Source organism: Hippoglossus stenolepis, chromosome 19 (genome assembly GCF_022539355.2).
Source record: "Hippoglossus stenolepis isolate QCI-W04-F060 chromosome 19, HSTE1.2, whole genome shotgun sequence".
Lineage (NCBI taxonomy): Eukaryota > Metazoa > Chordata > Actinopteri > Pleuronectiformes > Pleuronectidae > Hippoglossus > Hippoglossus stenolepis.
In genome coordinates this window covers 14,534,599-14,553,169 of record NC_061501.1, presented here as the reverse complement: position 1 = coordinate 14,553,169, position 18,571 = coordinate 14,534,599, and the positions used below count along the sequence as shown (strand labels likewise).

General features: G+C 45.9%; 1 protein-coding gene across 7 annotated transcripts in view; it reads right to left on the bottom strand.

Moving 5' to 3' along the window:
- Window positions 1–18,571, bottom strand: part of LOC118098480 (disks large-associated protein 1) — a 94,805-nt gene that overhangs the window by 10,395 nt on the left and 65,839 nt on the right. The window lies entirely within an intron of this gene.

Sequence of the window (18,571 nt, the reverse complement as noted above, 5' to 3'; positions counted from 1 at the left end):
AAAGGCCCGAAAAAATATAAATTTTATTTATATCTTTATGGAAGCACAAATGCTCAAAACCATGGAAAACTAAATATGTAAAAAAATTCATGGGTCAGTACGTCATGTTTTTCTATGGTGCACAACATGCTACCGACAGTGGAAACATATGCTGTCGCTTAATGTGTTAGCTGTCACCAAATGGCTGTTGACAGCTAACACCCTGACAGCTCTCACACACACACACACACACACACACACACACACACACAGGTCTCAGGTCCCTGTGTTGGAGTCAAAATGGACAGTAGATTAGGGCCAACATTAACAAATCAGAGCGTCATCTAGTAATAGGATTAGTATGTCAGCCACTTGACCCACTGATCTAGATGGTTAAGCCCTCGACGGAGTAACTGTACAACACTCAAAACAATTTGATGGTGCAGAATATAAATATAAGTCCTCAGTGTTTGCATGAATAGCGGCAAGTGAAATTCTATTATAGCTAAATGATGTTGTAAAAGGCAGCTGGAGGGCTCAGCACAGTTTAAAGGCTTTTGAGTTTTAAATCCAAGCAAATAGATATTTTAGAAATCATGCGCTGCTCAGTAATGCTCTGCTCTTTCTGCCTGTGTTCTCCCTCGGGTTACAGCTGCAGGTTCTGCACAGACAATGGAGCCTCTCACACCAACTGACTCAGAGGTCTGGACGTCTGTAGAGCAACATGCCGACAAAACACAGCCTGTCTAAAGAAAGACGCCATCGGCCACCTCCTCCAACGACATTACGCCTCGGAATCTCCTTCCTCGCCTGGGCGCTATCGTCAAAACTAGGTCGCCCTCTCTCTGTGCTGTGCTGCAAAATCTAGGACAGCGGGTTTCCTGGATCCCTTTAATCCCTCCAAAAGACAAACATCCTACCGCGGTGTGTGCAGGCAGACAACTGTTGCTAACCACACCCAGCAGGAGCAGCCATGTTTAAAACTATTAGCCGTAGTTGGCTTCCAGTCTCACTGACAGCTACAGAGGGGCCCTAACGTATTGGGAGGCGAACAGAGGGCTGACTTCATCCTCTTGAGTTTGTCGGAGTCATCCGCCGCCCTCCGACCGTCCTCCCACCACGCCGCCAGTGATTGGATGATACAAGGTGAGTTTCGAGTTCAGGTTTTGACAAGCTGGAAAGTCCTCAGACGGGATGAGATCACAGCTGCTAATGTGAATTTCTTTGATGGCAGCAGAGCAAACCACAAGAGAGACGAAAGAAACGACTTGCTGTGTTTCCTCCTACAGCTCAATGTCACGTGTCTTTCTTTTTGAGAGATAATGTATATGGAGGAATTAGTGCCAAACACATCTGAGCATGCAGTGTCTCGACCTCTCACAGGTGTCAGGTGAATCTGAGCGACATCCAGGATTTCTCTTCAGAGAGGTCGACAAGTACAGACCCACAAGAGAACAAAAAAACACACAGTGATCACACACATGCACTCACACAGAGGGAGAGGCCGAGGTCCTGCCCCTATCAGCCGTGGAGGTTCAGAGGATAGAATGTCAGGCCCTTTCAGAGCTTCTATCCCCTGAAGTCATCTAAAAGTCAGTGTGTGTGTGTGTGTGACTGTTGAACGCATACATCCGTGGGTGTGTGCGTGCTCCTCTTCATCAGCTCAATACAGAGCTGTATGAAACTGGAGACGACGCGCCGTGTCCCACCCCGCTGCCACTGCGAGAGCCAGACACGCCAGAGAATGACAGGGGCTTCGAATGCCGAGACAGGTTAAGTAAACACACTCGGGAGTCAGAACATGCCCACGCGCACGCGCACGCACACACACACACACACACACACACACACACACACACACACACACACACACACACACACACACGAGCCTGCAGAGGCACAAAAATAACGCTGACACAAACCAGCTCCACGTTTCAGCCTCTCCACATCAAGGGAGACCACAGACTTCCTGCCACTGATATACGCTCCATCCGTCAGGAGATGTTTTCAACAATGGCCTTACCCAAGCCAGTGACTCCAATGCAAGCGTGTGTGAAGACGTAACCAGACGTTTAGCAAAATAAATGGAAAATAAAGCAACTGGGAAATAGATGTATCTTTCCAGTTTTTGTTGGTCTTTCTACAGAAACAACTGGCCTGATAAGAGAGAGAGAGAGGCCAAGTTTCCACTTTCCACAGCAACGATAAGAAAATAGTTTGATCCTCTTGCAGCCATGAAAGCATCGGACAACATCACGGCCCCGGACCTCCCACACACACACACACACACACAGACAGACAGTCAAGGACAGAGTGAAGTAAGAATGTGACGCAAGATTCCACCAGGCCCTTGAGAAGGAATGTGGAAAACTGTCTTCACCAGACACTGATAAACAGCAGCAACGGCACAAAAATGTTCCCCTGTCACTGTAATATCAGGTTAACGCAGCTTTGATCACAGAATGAGAGAGAGAGAGAGAGAGAGAGAGAGAGAGAGAGAGAGACGTCATTCATGTTCTCTTGAGTGTGCAACAAAAAACGGGAACAACTTCCTCGCTTAATGGGAACGTCTTTGTGGAATTTCATCTCCACACAGAGGTGGGTGCAGCCTGCTGGGAGCATTGTCATCCTGAGGAGGAGAAGAGTTTGTGAATGACAAAACTCTAGTGGCCCTCTGCCAAATCCCTCTTTTGACAAATGCTTCAAACGTCCCATGCCGACAAGTTGGTGTGAATAGCGGCTCTTCTTGGCAGAGCTCGCCCCCCCCCACACACCCTCCACCCCTGGGCCTGATAATATCAAAGAAAGCCCTCTTCCCTCCCCTGAGACAAAGCGAAGTCTCCATTCATTTCGCCAGCGTTCGGAACAAAAAACAGACTTGTTGAGCCTCCTATTTCTGGGCTCGGCTGATCACTGTTTCCCATTTGTGCCTCGGCATAGGTGTACGCCGTTTCCTTTATTTAATCATCGTGCTCATGCTGCTGGACAGATTGAAGGCAGGCGGCTGCCTTGTAATCTCCAATCTGTGTGTTGGCCACTTCAAAGAGCAGACGGTTTGGTTTAAGAGGCGAGCTAACGGGAACGGGCTCCCCCACGCGGGGGCCAAGGGCAAATCCACCACCATCCAAACAAATACAAAGCCAGGAAAGGGGGCGGTCGGTATGGGGGAACATTGACAGCTGAGCCCAGCTGCACTGTGTTTGGGATGAGGGTCTGCCAGAGGGGAGAGGACGGAGCAAAGCGAACAGAAGACGAAGAAGAGCGGAACAAGACTGAGACTGAGGAGGAGGAGGGTAAATCAGAGTTACTGCCCGGCTCCGTCTGCTCCATCTCTGTCCATTTGTCCGTCCCGCTCCCTGTCTCACTTTATCACACACACACGCACTCGCACAGAGAACCAGCTGGAGTCCTTTGTGACTGCATCACCATGGTGACACATAGCAACATGAAGTTTGCTGGGAGGCTTGGAGTTTTACCAGCAGCAAGCAGGGGGAGGGGGGGAGCTTCTGTCGGCCATTTGTTTACCTTGACAGGGTAAACTGCAGCTGCACTGACACCCACCTCGACACCAGCCAACGAGAACACACAGCAGGAAGAGTGGGCCGCACAACGTGGAACTCGAATATAAACACCAGGTTATCTGCATAGAGAGAACAAGGGAGCTGCAAAATACTTTTTAAATATTGTCCCTCGCCCCGGAGCTTGAGGCTTTGTGCAGTGTCAAACTCTACAAACCTGTTTGTCTTAGACGCCTGTCAAAAGGCTTGTCACTGAGTTTCTGGGACAGGGTCACGAGATGAAAATAACCTGAAGGATTTAAACTGTGTGACGTGATGTTTTGCTCTTGTGAACAACAATGCAGCAATAACAGACACATCCCCAACACGGCCTCTAGTCGGATACTTTAAATTACTGTTTGGATGATTTATTTTAATTCCAAAAAGTTCGTGCTGAAATAACTGAAGAGATCATATAACGATCAGCTAATGTTGCAGAGAGGAAACAAACCCTGCACACACCACATACAATAGAGCTTTACAAGTCCTGTGAGTCACCTGAAAGCCTCACAGAGACCCTCATGTTCAATCAACGACTCTCAGCCAGGAGGGGTCAGAGGTCACCAGAGAGGGTTTCTGCTCTCCAGATGCCTGAACTCTCTGAGACACAATAGCTCACTGTGTGTGTGTGAAGGTGGCCGTCTGCAAGGGCTTTTTAAAGAGGTACATTTAGCATGTGCGAGTGCATTTCGGTGAGTTGTAAACATCCTGCACCGACTCCTGCATCCAAATTGATTTTTTTTTGTCCTGACTTAAACATGAGGACGCATATCGGCGCCAACCATTTGTTAAATGTGCCTCGGGTGTCCTCGGGCCGACAGTGCTATCGACACAACCGTGTGCTCAGTGTGCCCCTTTTGACAGAAACCCGTGTCAACAGTGGGTAACTGCTCTGGCAGCCTGCGTCTCCTGAATCACTAGATAAGAGCGTGTTTACAACTGTCAGCCGCCGCTAAATCTGGCAGGCAGCTGCTCCCTGTTAGGCAACAGACTCACTTCACTTAACCCACTTTCCTGTGTTCCAAGTTCAAATAGAGAGCCTGGTTACCTGCATTCCTCTTTTATTGCCCCACGCTCTCCGCAAACTGTCAATCAGTGACAGGCAGCGAGGAGACATGCTGAGAGTTAAAATCGCCAAAGGGGGCGGGGAGATAACAATAGAAAGTTCATTTTCAAAATAGTCTTTTTAGAGTTCACATCAGGTTCTTTGTTCAATATTTATTATGTCTTTATTTAACAGGGAGTACATCCTTCTTTTTAAATGCACCTGGTTAGAAGTCCCTCCGAAATATAAACATTTAATCTAAACTGTGTATCTGCCAATGTCAACACTGTGAATACTGGTTAGATGACATTTACTGGAGGTGTAATTATCCAGGATTCAGTATAAATATGTAATCCTGAAGTTCCTCCATGTACAGTACAGAAGCATGGGGCCTAAGCTCCTGAAGGGAGGAGGGGGTGTTCTTATTCGAACGGCCCTGTGACGGCTCCAAGCCACTTCCATTGTTCTCCACTGCTCCTCGGCAAAGGGCTTTACCCTGACTAGTCCACGACCACATGAAGAGACACATCAGTCTTTTGTTTCTGTCAGAAAGACCTGCCTGCAGGGGGCTGAAAGAGAGAGAACAGTCACTCAGCATAAAGGCAGAGGAGTTAGGAGGGATGGGGGGGAGAGAGAGAGAGAGATAAAGAAACAATAACAGAGTGAGAGAGAAGTGAGAAGTGAGAAGAAGTGAGGTTGAAAGAGGAGGGGGGGAGGGGGGGTGGGAGGGGAGTTTGCCGTGCCGTTTCCTTCGGTTCCTGTAAATTCCATCTGCTTCGCTGGGCATAAACCTGAGCATTAGGCTAAAGCTAACACACCCACACATCTCACGCATGCTTTCACTGCACTCGTTTCCCACAGCGTTGCTCACCGAGCGGCTCAGACTGAAGGAGCAGCCTGACTCTGCCGGGAGGAGTGACACATCGCATGTGCCGACAATGACAGCATTGGCAACTGAAACAAGTGGTGGAGTACCTAAAAAACAGAGTCATCTATCCTGGGGGGTGATCAGTTAGTCATTTAATGAAACTAGATGTGTGACTGAGCAGTGACTGGGTCGGCGTAACTCTCAGAATATGTAACTTGTGAAAGTCGAGAGCACAAAGATAGACAATGAATGACAGAGAGGTTCCGTGGTGGCAGTTTGTGTTGTTAAGTGGATAATACAAGCCACTTAGTCCAGTGTCTGCTCGACCATAAATACCCACAACAACACAGCCATGTTGCCCCCACACTGTTTCCGAGCTTTTAAGCACAGCTGCCTGATAAAACATGACAAGAGCTGAGAGTCTGTGGAGTTATGGCCGAGTACAGGAAAACATAACCGCAGGCCTGGGGGGTAATGGATGCTGGGACGGAACAGCAAAACACGCAGGCAGACAGACTCGGCCTTGAGTGAGAGGGCTGAGACACAATGCCGGTGTCATGTCATCACGCGAAGGATCACCGCTCGCCACAGCTGCTATTTACATATAAATGCGGCAGAATGTGGTCAAAAGTTCACGTTGCCAAAAAACACTGCAGGGATTGAATCCAGAAGTCATAACTTGAATGACTGGGCACTAAAAGGAGCAGGATGGCAGTTTTTACAAGCGCCTGAGTTTACTCTTCCAGGAATGCCGTGAAACATCAGCGTCGGGTGTCGTTTCACAGTCCTGGGCTTTTTCCTTTTTTTTTCTCCCCTCTCCTCGCATTCCTTCCCCCTTTCCCCCTGTTTGACGTTCTTTGTCCTGACCACTTGCACATGGAGGGGAAAGGAGACACTGGCTGCCTAATCCACCGCCAGAGGCATGCTAAAGCCATCTGGGCCCAAAACCAAACGTCAGGCCTTCCGCGTCTCCTATAGGAGGAGTGGGGGAGATGGAAAAGTTAGGGGAGACGGAGAGGTAGGAGGTGCAACAGGGGGGATTTGGAACAAGAACCAGGCTACACTGACGCATTCTGTCTTTTGTGGTTTCCAGTCCTGACCCCGTGACCCTATACATCCTGTCGGAGGAGAGGAGGGGGCGGCAGAAGAAAGACGAGATGGCAGCTATAGGCACCGGCTGCGTGTGTGTGTGTGTGTGTGTGTGTGTGTCCAAAGTAATGTGCAGCATGCATCGGGATTAATAATCACATCTCGAGCCTGAGCCGTCTCTCAGGTGTGAGTTCTCACACCCCTCTTTCCTGTGTGTTTACATCCACTCCCTGCAGAAATTTGCAGAGGGAAGCGCGGGGGGGGAACAATGGTCTCTCCAACATTCCCACTCTCCTGCTGAGAGCACTCGTCTGTCTCCTGCATTCCTTTCCCCATTCATCTCTTTTCTCCCTCTCTCTCTCTCTCTCTCCCCGCCTGGACAGAGAAAAACCCTCCTGCTATACTCTTTACACGGGGGAGGGGTCCGAGTGTGCTGTCTTAAACCCCCCCCCACCCATCCAGCCTCCTTGAACACAGCCCCCCCACCCACCCTCGTCTTTCCTCTCCGTTTTACTTGGTTAGTGAAGCAGCAAAGCTCAAAGAGAGAGAGGGAGGGAGGAGAAAGAGGAGATGCATTCTTTCTCTCCCTCTCTCTGTCTCTCAGTGTGTACCAGGGGTGAGTTGTGGCTTATTTTTAATGACTGGTTAAAAAAAGGAAAGAAACGAGGGAGGGAGGGAGGGCTGGGTCTCTTCCCCGCCGGCCACTTGCACACAGGCTCAGTCTCACACACACACACACACACAGATTACTGTAGCTGAGTCTGGGACTTTCACAGAGAAGTCTTTAATTTGCACTAGGGCCTGGCCTCCCACACTGCACAGCCCAAACCACCCACTTACAGCCGAGCACCATTCCTCCGAGTCACTCCGACGTGCTCCCTCCCCTTCCAGGGCGAGCGAGAGCAACATGAACTCTCCACCGCACAGTTTAGCTGTCAGGAAAAGTCTCAAAACTTTCTGCAAAGACAACAGAGCATGTGTTTCTCCCACTCTGAACAAAAAAAAAAACTCCTCCATCTTCCTCGGAGGAGATCTGATTCAGCCCCTCTTATGTTTTTCATTCCCCCGGGGCTTTGAGCGTGCGGGCCCTGCCCAGCTTTAGCATGCAGGAGCCACGAGGATCATCCACAGTCATCGCTGAGGAAATCCTTTCGGGGCTTTGCTTTTCCTTTGGTCTCTGTGATGCCAAAACACAGACAGGAAGAGCAAAAACTAAAAAAATAAAAGAAGGGAGGAGAGGGGCCTACCTGAGAGAGCACCCCCCCCCCACCATCCCACCCGTCCACCTGATCTAACCTGGGCATCTTGACATTTTTTGGGGGAGAAAGTATTCCTCAAGGTAAACCACAGATTTCTTCATTCTAACAGGGAACTCTCGTGTGTGTGTGCTCTCTCTGCAGAGAGTGGGGGGGACGGCGGGAGAGCACTGCCGCAGCCATTCTTTGTCTTTGCCGTAGCCCTGTCAGTTCCTCCCTGTGCCTCTCTCGCATTTCCCCCCTCTCTCTCTCTCTCTCTCTCTCTCTCTCTCTCTCTCTCTCTCTCTCTCTCTCTCTCTCTCTCTCTCTCTCTCTCTCTCTCTCTCTCTCTCTGTCTCTCTCTCTCCTCGTTTCTCAAACTGAGAGCAGGACGACAGGAGTGAATGACATTCTCCTGCCTTCGCTTCCTGTGTCAAAAGAAATCCAAATGCCCCTCTTCCTTCCTCAATGGCTATAATCAAAGCATTGCGGGCCATAACAGGCCGGGGACCAATTAAGTCGTAAGTAAACACAAACACCTAGCAGCCGCAAAGCAAAGCTCCAAGTCCTGCAGATTTATCCCATTAACTTTTATTTCGCTTGGGAGCAAGTACAGGCAGGAAGTTGACGTCTATTCAGGTCATGGAAACACACAATGATTGAGTGACACTGGGATGGAGCAACTATTCAGCAAGTGCCTGCAGGTGCAATTCTGCACAGGTTACTTGTGATCACGGGGGATCGGGGCGTCGTATTACCCATAATTTGGGCGATATTCAAAACTCAGAGGCCGGATGAGATTACACAAATGTGACTGGCAACAAGCGTCAGGGCAGATGAGGATACGATGACATCTAGTGAAAGATTTTATATTGCAAGGTGAGAATTTGCCCCCCCTTTTGTTGCCCACATTTGGACAAACCTGATTTACTTTAAACTCAATTGGAAGTTTGAAGCAGAAAATCTAATTCAGCAGGACTAAACAGGCACAAACAAATTAAACTGACGCTACAAAAGCTGTGAAAAAAAAAAGGGCCGTTAATCACATGTGTGAGTTTTGAACTAAATTAAATCCCCCTGTTTATCCGATGACTAACTCTCTCAAGCGGTAGAAAAGTGATGCTGAGCGTTTTTCCCCTCGTGTCAATGAAAGAGCGACAGAGCAAGTTCCCACTGGCTCGCATTCTCAGACGGCCGTGACAGGATGAAGTAATTACTGAGTGGCTGACACACCAGCATGGCGAGGATTTATCTCCTCCAGGAAGGGAGATAGCCAAATCACAGTTTACCCACATCGAGCTCGCAGCTCGGGCTTGATCCCCGCAGCTGCGTGACACTGGAGCCACATACACAGACACAGTGACACCGTACAGTCAACATGCACGAGTGTGTGTGTGTGTGTGTACGTGTGTGTGGGTTCGAGGTTTCGGCTGCCGACCACAAGCAAGAACGCTGTCTTTCTCCTCCCTATTCCACATCTATGCTGTGTGTTACCACATGCCTCGACCCGGCCCTCGTTTCCTGTCAAACACACCTACCAGCAGCATCAAAGCAAGGGGGAATGACAGCATTATGCAGAGGTGTGTGTATGTGTGTGTGGGTGTGTGTGTGTGAGAGAGAGAGAGAGGGAATAGAAGACAGATGACACCAGAGTACTGGTTAATTTACATCCCCACCTTGAATAATAATTCCACCTTGGAGGCTGCCACTTTGATCCGCTGACACACAGGTGTATTTCACATGCACAAGCATACGTTGATAAGACAAGGCTTAAGTGTCCCTGTAATTAACGCCGGGGCAGGAAATGGGAAAGAAAATCTGTGTGTGTGTGTGTGTGGGAGAGAGGCTGAGGAACATGGCAGGAGGGGATTGATGGAGATACATTCCTGCACAACGTTGTCAGTGAACCCTCGTGTGATCTCACTGGCTCACGCACATCAAGCAGAGAGTGGATGTCAGTCATGACTCAGGGGAACAGCATCACACACACCGATCGCTCACCTCCTCCTTTTGTCCGTCACACAAACACAGACGCACTGCGAGTGTTGCTAAGAGCGACGGTGAGAAAACGGTAGAAAGTGATCAAAGGATGTGAGGGGGACACGGGGGCCAATCACAGAGGCGAAACACTGTCAGGCTTTGTTCTATAAGTAGGGATGCAGCTCCCTCTAGTGGGGAAAACTAAGATCTATGAATTATGAATTATTTATGAGAATGTGAGACAGTGAAAAATTGGCAATAAATTAGTTTAAAGCAAAAGCATGTTGTATGAAATAACAGCACCTCTGTTTTCATTAATATTATGGTCTGGTGTAATAGTGTTACAACATAAAAATGCTTAGAAATCCTTGTTAGGGTTGTTATTGGTTTAATATTCTGCATATTCACTCAACTGCTCATCACATTTCTATATGGGATTACATTTCGAATGTAAAAGGCAGCAGTTGTATTTAGTGTCATTCTAATAAGAAGATATTAGAGTGGATTTTTATTTCTACTTGACCACATCTTCATTCAGTTTTCCTGAAGTTTAATTTTAGCTGCCTAAATGACATTAGTGTTACTTCAGTAATCATTGTTGCTGCTTGACCTATGACTTTCCTGTCATCACATCTCTATTTGAAGTTACTGTAAATGCCTCAAACCTTCACCTGCAGACTATAAGTGTGTCTTTCCCTTGGCGAGTGTTTCATCAGCTTATCTTAAAGGTGATAACATGATAATTACTTCACAGATGCTATGAAAGAACGAGGGGGCTGCTGAAGTCTTAGCACCTGAAGTGAGAGGAAATACGACTGGATGACTGACAGTGATCACTTGGGAATGTAACGTGGCAATACTTGATTTCTTCAGCCCCAAAGAAATCACTCACTTCCTTTGCAGCAAACCAGTTCAAAACGGCTCCAAACCAATAAACTACGACATCATATCATCTTAGAATTAATTGCTCAAAGAAATTCTACGTAAATACTGTTTCTGTGTCAAAATCCTTCACTGACATTCAGAAGAAAAGGAACTAGAAGAACACAGACCTCCACCGAGGCTGATTTACCACCATACTGCTTATATTGTGATCAGGTGAGACCTTAGAAATACATTCAGTGTATATTAATACTCTATATGCCTGATTTATTTCCACAAAGATTCATGTATTATTGTTGAGAAATGTAGGAAAATGTCAGAAGAGGCCCCGTCTCTCCATGTTAAAGACAGGAGTAAATAATCCTGCATCCGCCCGTTTATTCGGATCCACTTTAAAATGAAATGGGTTATTCCTTGGGTCATGTCCCCCCCCCCTCCAGATAACGTCATGAAAATCATTTCTGTAGGTTTTGCATAATCCCGCTGTTAGTCAGACAAACAAATCCGCTTGTCGGAAGTAATTATCCCCCGTTGTTTGGAAGATGATGTTGTGTTTTGACTGTTCACTCGGTTGTTCTTGTTCTCGTCTTACTCTTTGTAATGAGGGCTGATGAGTCAGACGTTTCACCAGAGACATAATAACATACAGCGAATCAGAATAAAAAAAAAGAAAAGGACGTCAAAGCAGGAGGTGAAATCTTACTCAACGTGTTCCCTTTCTCTTGTTTTTTTCATGAGACGCACCAGACTAAATATAGCAAACAGTAACTCTCCTCTTTGAGATGATCCTGCCTGCGGGGAACAGTCATTCCAGGAACATTTTATAGCACAACCGCTTTAAATGCTAATGCCTTTAAAACAGCTGGCTCTTCAGTAACGGTGCCCCTGAGAACAGGTTTTTTTTTCCAGGATGAGTTTTTAGCCGCTACTTATGCGTTTGATACGATTTGTGAATGAAACTGAGGGAAACTAATGATCCCACAGGGTAAAGGAGGTGCAGCAGAAATAATGCGATTCCAACGGAGAAACAAAAATGACTTTAGAGTACGAGCACATAAGCTGAATATGAAGTAAGCAATAAAAACGTAAAATGCTAAAGTAGAAACTGTTTTACCACATTTTAGGAAAGTTATTGATTTAAAGTGCGACGGTTATGGGCGTTCATGCCAAACACCATTTAAATATCATTTAAAATACTATATATAATAATTGATTGCATATTAACGTCCTATTAACTTCACAATTGGTTTATTTCTTGCATGATGATTAGGTGTTGGTGACTAAAAGCTTCCTGGATCAGGGTGTTAACTCACGATCAGGACGCCTCTGTCAGTTACATGATACCAACATAAACCCACAAGACGGTGGCCTAGTTGGATCCACAAACACGCGTGTGTGTGTGTGTGTGTGTGTGTGTGTGTGTGTGTGTGTGTGTGTGTGTGTGTGTGTGTGTGTGTGTGTGTCTGTGGTATGTAGATCTCAGCAGGGTCTCGGAACTGGTCTGGAAATAGAGCGCAGAAAGCTGGAAGCCGAGTAGGAACGGAGCATAGCTGACATCGGTGACGTGCACGGGCCGAGGTGCGTGCATGACTCACTGAAACACAGATGGTCAGTTAGCAACGCGAGGCCGCAGACTGCTCGTCTGTCACACAGCCGGGCGTTTGGGCCCCCACCCCCGTCCACCCTATCAGCCTCGAACTGGTGAGTGGCACTGGTGGTCTCTTTTACCCATGAGCCCTCAGGGTGGGGGGGCTTAGCAACGTACCCCCTGTGCCCTTTGGGTGATCGCTTAAACAAGCACAGAAGTCTGGAGATGAACTCTGGTTCCCGGGCGACACTACGTCCGACCTGAATTACTGGACCCAGCAGAAGCATGTGTCGTGATGCTGTGCCAGGCGAAGGCGCCGTGTGATGCACCTGTCGCCCCCCCCACCCCCGACAGAGATATGAGACTGAAATAGAATGGAAGCTGGAAGGTGTTCAGCGTTTCTCAGCCCCTGTGAGCTGAGGGTGAAGGGAGAGAGCATTAATCTCAGTGTTGTTGTGAGCGAACTGGGATTAATGCTTTGTCAAAGCTGTCATCTCTGATGGACAAGCAGCTCCCACCCAAGGAGAAGCAGCACAGGTCGCTCCTTCCTGCAGCTGTTACACTGTTTAACCAGCACTTCTGGGACTGACCTACAGGCAACTCAGGTTCAAGTCACTTAACTGTGCAATCCCATATACTGCAAATACTGTAAATGTAATATACTCTGCTCAAAGTGTATATATTATTTCTATTCTATTTATAATTGTATATTTCCCTGCATTGATATTGCCTATTTACCCATTACTTCCACTGATGTCTATTTTTTCACCTTGTCCTTTTTGCTGCTGCAACCCAGCAAAGGTTTGGACCTTTGCTGGGACTAATAAAGGATTATCTTATTTTATCTTATCCTCTTTTATCTTAACTTTACCTCATCTTAATCTGAACCTGATCTGGCCCAGTGAGGAGGGAGAAGAAGCAGCAGAGGGCGGAGCAAGTTCATTTTATAGCAATTTTAAAGCAGTTCGTTGCCATGTTTGATTCCACAGAGGGAGACATGTTTTTAAAAAATTAACTTTAAATGATCTTATATCATTTAAATAATATATATATATATCAAACCGTTTAGTTTTAGAAATATCACAAACTGTCAAATTTAAATGTTTATACATCCCGTGTTTCATATGAATCATTATAGTTCTTATTTAATTGCCCCCATCATTATAAATGTAGTCATTATTGAACATAAACTACTTTGTAGAACATTCTTCCATTTTCTAGTGAAGCATGAATAAGCAGAAAGCGATGTCAAGCTAATCCGGATAAAATCACTACTTCCGGTTTAAACCTTCACAACAAAGGTCTTTCTAACCGGATGTCGGTTACTTATATTCCACCATAGACACGTTTGTGAGCTTTGTTAAACTATAATAAAACATATTTGTCCAATATGACGTCTTTTATCGTTTTATTTTGACAGCTCGCTTATTGTTGCCCGAACACCCTCCGAATTTGGCGTTTTATTGCGAAGGCCTCCTCTCCTCACTTCCTGCCTGTGCAGCAGCTTGACCGTTACAAACAACAGGAACATCTGCAGCTCGTACTCACATGCACGGATCCAGATGTCGCACATGTCGAGCAGAGCCATGAACCAACAGTGAAGCATGGGGACCGAGAGTCTGCAGAGCCGAGCCGAGCCGAGCCGAGCCGAGCAACACCAGTCCTCCTCTGTCCCGCTGATACTGGATCTAATGTCAGGACGTGGACGCGCCTTGATCCCCCCCCCTCCACCCCGCCCTGCACTAACATCAGCTGTGGGTGGGACACGGACATGATGAAACTCCTCTGTAATAATAACTTTACCTTGTGAGTTATATTCTGCTGTTGGATAAAGTTTATTAACATATAATCTATGTGGTTAGAAAAAAAAATTTGTAAAAAGAAAAATGACAAACAGAAATAAATTTGATTTGTAAGAGAAAAAGGAAAAACAGAAACAAATATATAAAAAATAAATATTTGCAAGAATAAATACATAAAAAATCCTATTTGTAAGAAAAAGGGGAAAAAACTTTGAAAGGGAAATAAATATTAAAATAAATAAAAATAAACTTGAAAAAAAATATTTTACAGAAATAAATTACAAATACAATTTGTGAAAAGAAAAATACTTTTTATCTATAGATTAAGGTCCAACTATTCAAATCTATTGCATTTAAGTATTTTTAGATTATGCTCTGTGTGCCCGGGGCTCTATAAATCAGTCTCAAGTTGAAGTTTACTTTAGGAACTTTCTCTGTGAGCCAATATAAATAAAGGGTTAGGGTATTTAAAACTACAGTATGGACTGATATACTGTGTATTTCGACATTAAATACTCAGGCCTCTCTAATATTTAAACACATGTACACAAACACATCCTGCCAAACAGACAGTGTGCTTCATTAACCAGGCTGAAGACTGCCACCCTGTGGCTCAGCAAAGAGTGGTGTGGTTTGGAATGAGGATTTAAACCAGTGGTGCAAGGATTTACTGCACAGGCTTTTCTTATTGCTATGCTTATATAATATAGTTGATATTTGTCTTATAATAGGGGGATCAATACATAAAAACTAATAACACCTGGGTCTTTTTTACTTAATATTGTAGAACTGAAACCTGCAGAACTGATCACCAGTCAGATTTCATGGTCTTCAGTCAGTTGTGAGCTCATCGCTCTGGCAGCAGCCGAGCAGACGGTCAGATCCACAGTAACTGACAGAGCAAAAGGAACAAAGAAACTCAGCTCAGTGTCACCGGGACCTGAATCTGTCAGACCTGATGTTTCCTCAGGGGCCTTTCACCTGCGCTGCTCCTCAAACCCACCTGGAGAGGAGACCCTCTCCAAACAAATTAGCCAACACACAAATACACAAACACAAAAACACACACACCAAAACACACACAGGGCCCCAAGCAGCATTTTCTTTCGCTTTTATGACATATGAGTCACCCTGACATATGACAAACAAATTTCAGCCTTGCTCCTGGAAGTTCTGCGTGGGCTGGTGGAGGTGTGAGGGGGGGGGGGTCTGGTCCGATGCTCGGCCTGATCCTGATTCAAACAGACTCCAGCGCTCTGTATTCCTGCCACTTCCGTTTAACACAGTGGGAAACCCAGAGATAGTTATTCTCACGCGCTCTCTCAGAACAGAAGTATTGGAAAAGTGCCAGTGATGGCAGTGATTGTTAATTGGGTCAAGCTGTCTGATAGTTTTTCATCCACCCACTCTCTCAGCTACTGTAAGAGGACGAGGGCAGAGAGGTGCTGCTGTGTTCCACTGAGCCACTGGGGGCAGTGTTGTACAGGCTGTATTTCTGCTGTATAGAGGTGGAATACACAGAAGAAGTGGTTCATTTAAAAACACCATGATGTGAATGTGACTTCCAGACTAAAGACAAACTGAGTTTTGATATCCATCATATCCACCTGTGTTACATTTCTGTTTTTAAATCTGCTGATGTCAATATGCTCAGTTTTTCTGGTGTAATCAGAATAAAATATACAACTAGAATGTCACTCAGTAGAGCGCATACCTCCGCCAAAGCCCAACAGTCCCTTAAATTCAGTCAAGCCACGCTAAATGTCCGAAAACCTCCTCGGCAGAGAGACAACAGAACATCTACATGAGAACCAAGCGACATTTCAGGCACTTGCACGGTTCTCAATATCTCTGGGCTCCACCAGCTCATTCTCTCTTTTCATCCAATCACAACCCGACACGCTCGCTTCGAGCCAATCACCTGTGAGCTGTCGTCGTTCTCCGCCGTCATTCAGCTGTCATGCCCAATCAGAAAGCCCGTCATCATCAGCCCTCTCAACTTCGTGTTCCATTTTCATCCTCACCACCGGTGTCAAAGCTCTGCGGGGGGGCAGTCTCTCTCATATCCGAAACACCTCATTCATAAAATCGCTTCCTTGGAGTTCTACTTCCTGCTGGGGTCTAAGCAGCAAAGTCTATTCCTCTTGTTCACAATAAATTAAATTATATTCTAATTTACTCATTCTCATTTATCTAGAAGTCTCTTCTGATTTAAAACACTTTAAGTGAATCTTAAGTGGAAATGAAATATGACGACTTCTGGCAGCATCTTTATAAACTTCACCTCCTCACTCTTTCCTTCCAACTGTTTCCTGACACCTGTACTTATGTTTCTGATGATGATGATATTATATTATATAATCTGTGTTTTACTGGCTCTCAGATAATCCCTGTTGTAAAGCTTATACCTGAACAAATGCACAAATCATTTTCCTATTGTTATTAATAGAATCTCAGATATTTAACCCCTATACGCCTTTATTTGCAAACAGAGATCTTATCAAACTGTTGGATTGTGCTCTTCTTTCATATCTCATTTCCCCAAAATGACCTTTAAGACCTCTACAGCATAAATCTGTATTATACAGTACGAGCAGATGGAGAACGGCGCCCACAGCGGCGTCAGAAAACGAAATGAAGCGGTGGTTCCCCACAGTGTCTGATGTGACCATCAGCAAAATGAGCCACGAGCATCCCTCAAACGTTTACTTAAGGAATGCTTTATTGAGCGCAGTGTCTCTGTTCGGGGCTAAATTAGACGTTGTCTTGTAGCCGGTTAGAAAGAGCTGCGGGAGGAGAGACACTTTTTAAAATTTTCTCTCCACCTGCACCTCTGAAAAACAGATGCTGGGAAAATGAGGCTGGATAATTGACATCAAGTCAGTGAGGCAGGGAAAAGGAGGTTAAGAGAAAGAACAACTGAATCTGTGGCACATTTCCTCGACATAAGATCTGTGTGTGTGTGTGTGTGTGTGTGTGTGTGTGTGTGTGTGTGTGTGTGTGTGTGTGTGTAAACTCTAATTGACAGGCTGGAATCACCTTGTGAGAAGGCTGCCGTCGTGTCTACGACGAAGCAGAAGGAAGAGGTGATGAATATGTTAACTGGAGAAGACGTGGGGTGGAGGAGCAGGAGCTTAGAGGCAGTGAAATCCGCACATTAAAAGATTGCTATGGATTTTGCCCGAGATTTAGAAAGAGGATCTGCTCCAGATTTTGTTAAACCGATCCAAAGGAGCTGATGTCTCGGTCAACACGCCTATCCAAGGCAGCAGTTCTGTGTGTGTGTGTGTGTGTGTGTGTGCGTGCGCGGCCGCAGCCACTTGGCGTTCAAAGAGACGAGATCAAAGTGCGGCCCCTTACTCCTGCCTCCTTCCTCAGGATTAAAAAGATCATCAATAATAATGGGCTAGAGCAGAGCAGTGGGCGAACTGAAGGGGGAAGCTGACAGGTCGCTCCTCTGTTTCTGTGTGTGTGTGTGTGTGTGTGTGTGTGTGTGTGTGTGTGTGTGTGTGTGTGTGTGTGTGTGTGTGTGTCGTGTGTGTGTGATGTTTTGCCGAGGAGAAGTCGGAGCAGAACCATAAGTGTGGGACTGTTTTCCTCCAGCTGGGACCTGAACCATTCTTCAGAAACATCATGAAATATTCACCTCAACCATGTCTTCACTTCTCATGTCCCCGTCGATTTCCGAAAAAATGTACAGTATGTATGTGTGTGTGTGTGTGTGTGTGTGTGCGTGTGTGTGTGTGCGTGTGTGTGCATGCTTCTGTGTTTCTGACTGTTTGCTGGCAGGTAGTTACCACTAGAGAATCTTCTTATATAATGTATATGAGATTACATAACACATATTGTTCAGGCCTGTTCATTTGCAGCTATTATTTCCCCCGTGGGTATTGTGCGTCCGCAGTGAGCACTGCAGAGCGAGCGGCGTACGGGGATGTTACTGCACATCTCCATTATGGGAACGCGTTACAAGACGTCTGCATCATGTCGGACGGGAGGTAGCGATGGGAGTCGCTCCCGTGTTTATGACCTGATAAGGTTTCGCATCGTTGAGCAACTCGTGATGGTCGCCCGCCTGTCACATCGTCCTTTTCTCTATCGCTTCACATTCTAGTTTTCATACTGTGGCTTTGATCAACAAACACTAACAATAGGTAGAGAGAGAAGAATACGACTGTGAAATGTAAATCAAAAGCGATTTTCTAATTAAATGGGTAATGGTAGTGAAAATGAATGTTGCAGGGTTTGACTTTCAGAACATACTGTGCATCGTTAATACAGCCCTGTACCTATTATATGAGCTAAGGCTTCAATTAACGCTCATTTTCATTATCCAATAATCTGCAGAGTCCGAGGTGGCGTCTTCACATCATCACCAAAACTCAAAAATGTTTTATGTGAAACGATGAAACTGAAACAGACAACCAACACTGAAAATCCTCATAGTGGATGTGAGGTGATTTTTCTCTTAAAATCGACTGAAATAGTTGCAGATAAAATTTGTGTTGTTTGAAAAATTGACTATTTCAAGTTATTGTTGTTGTTT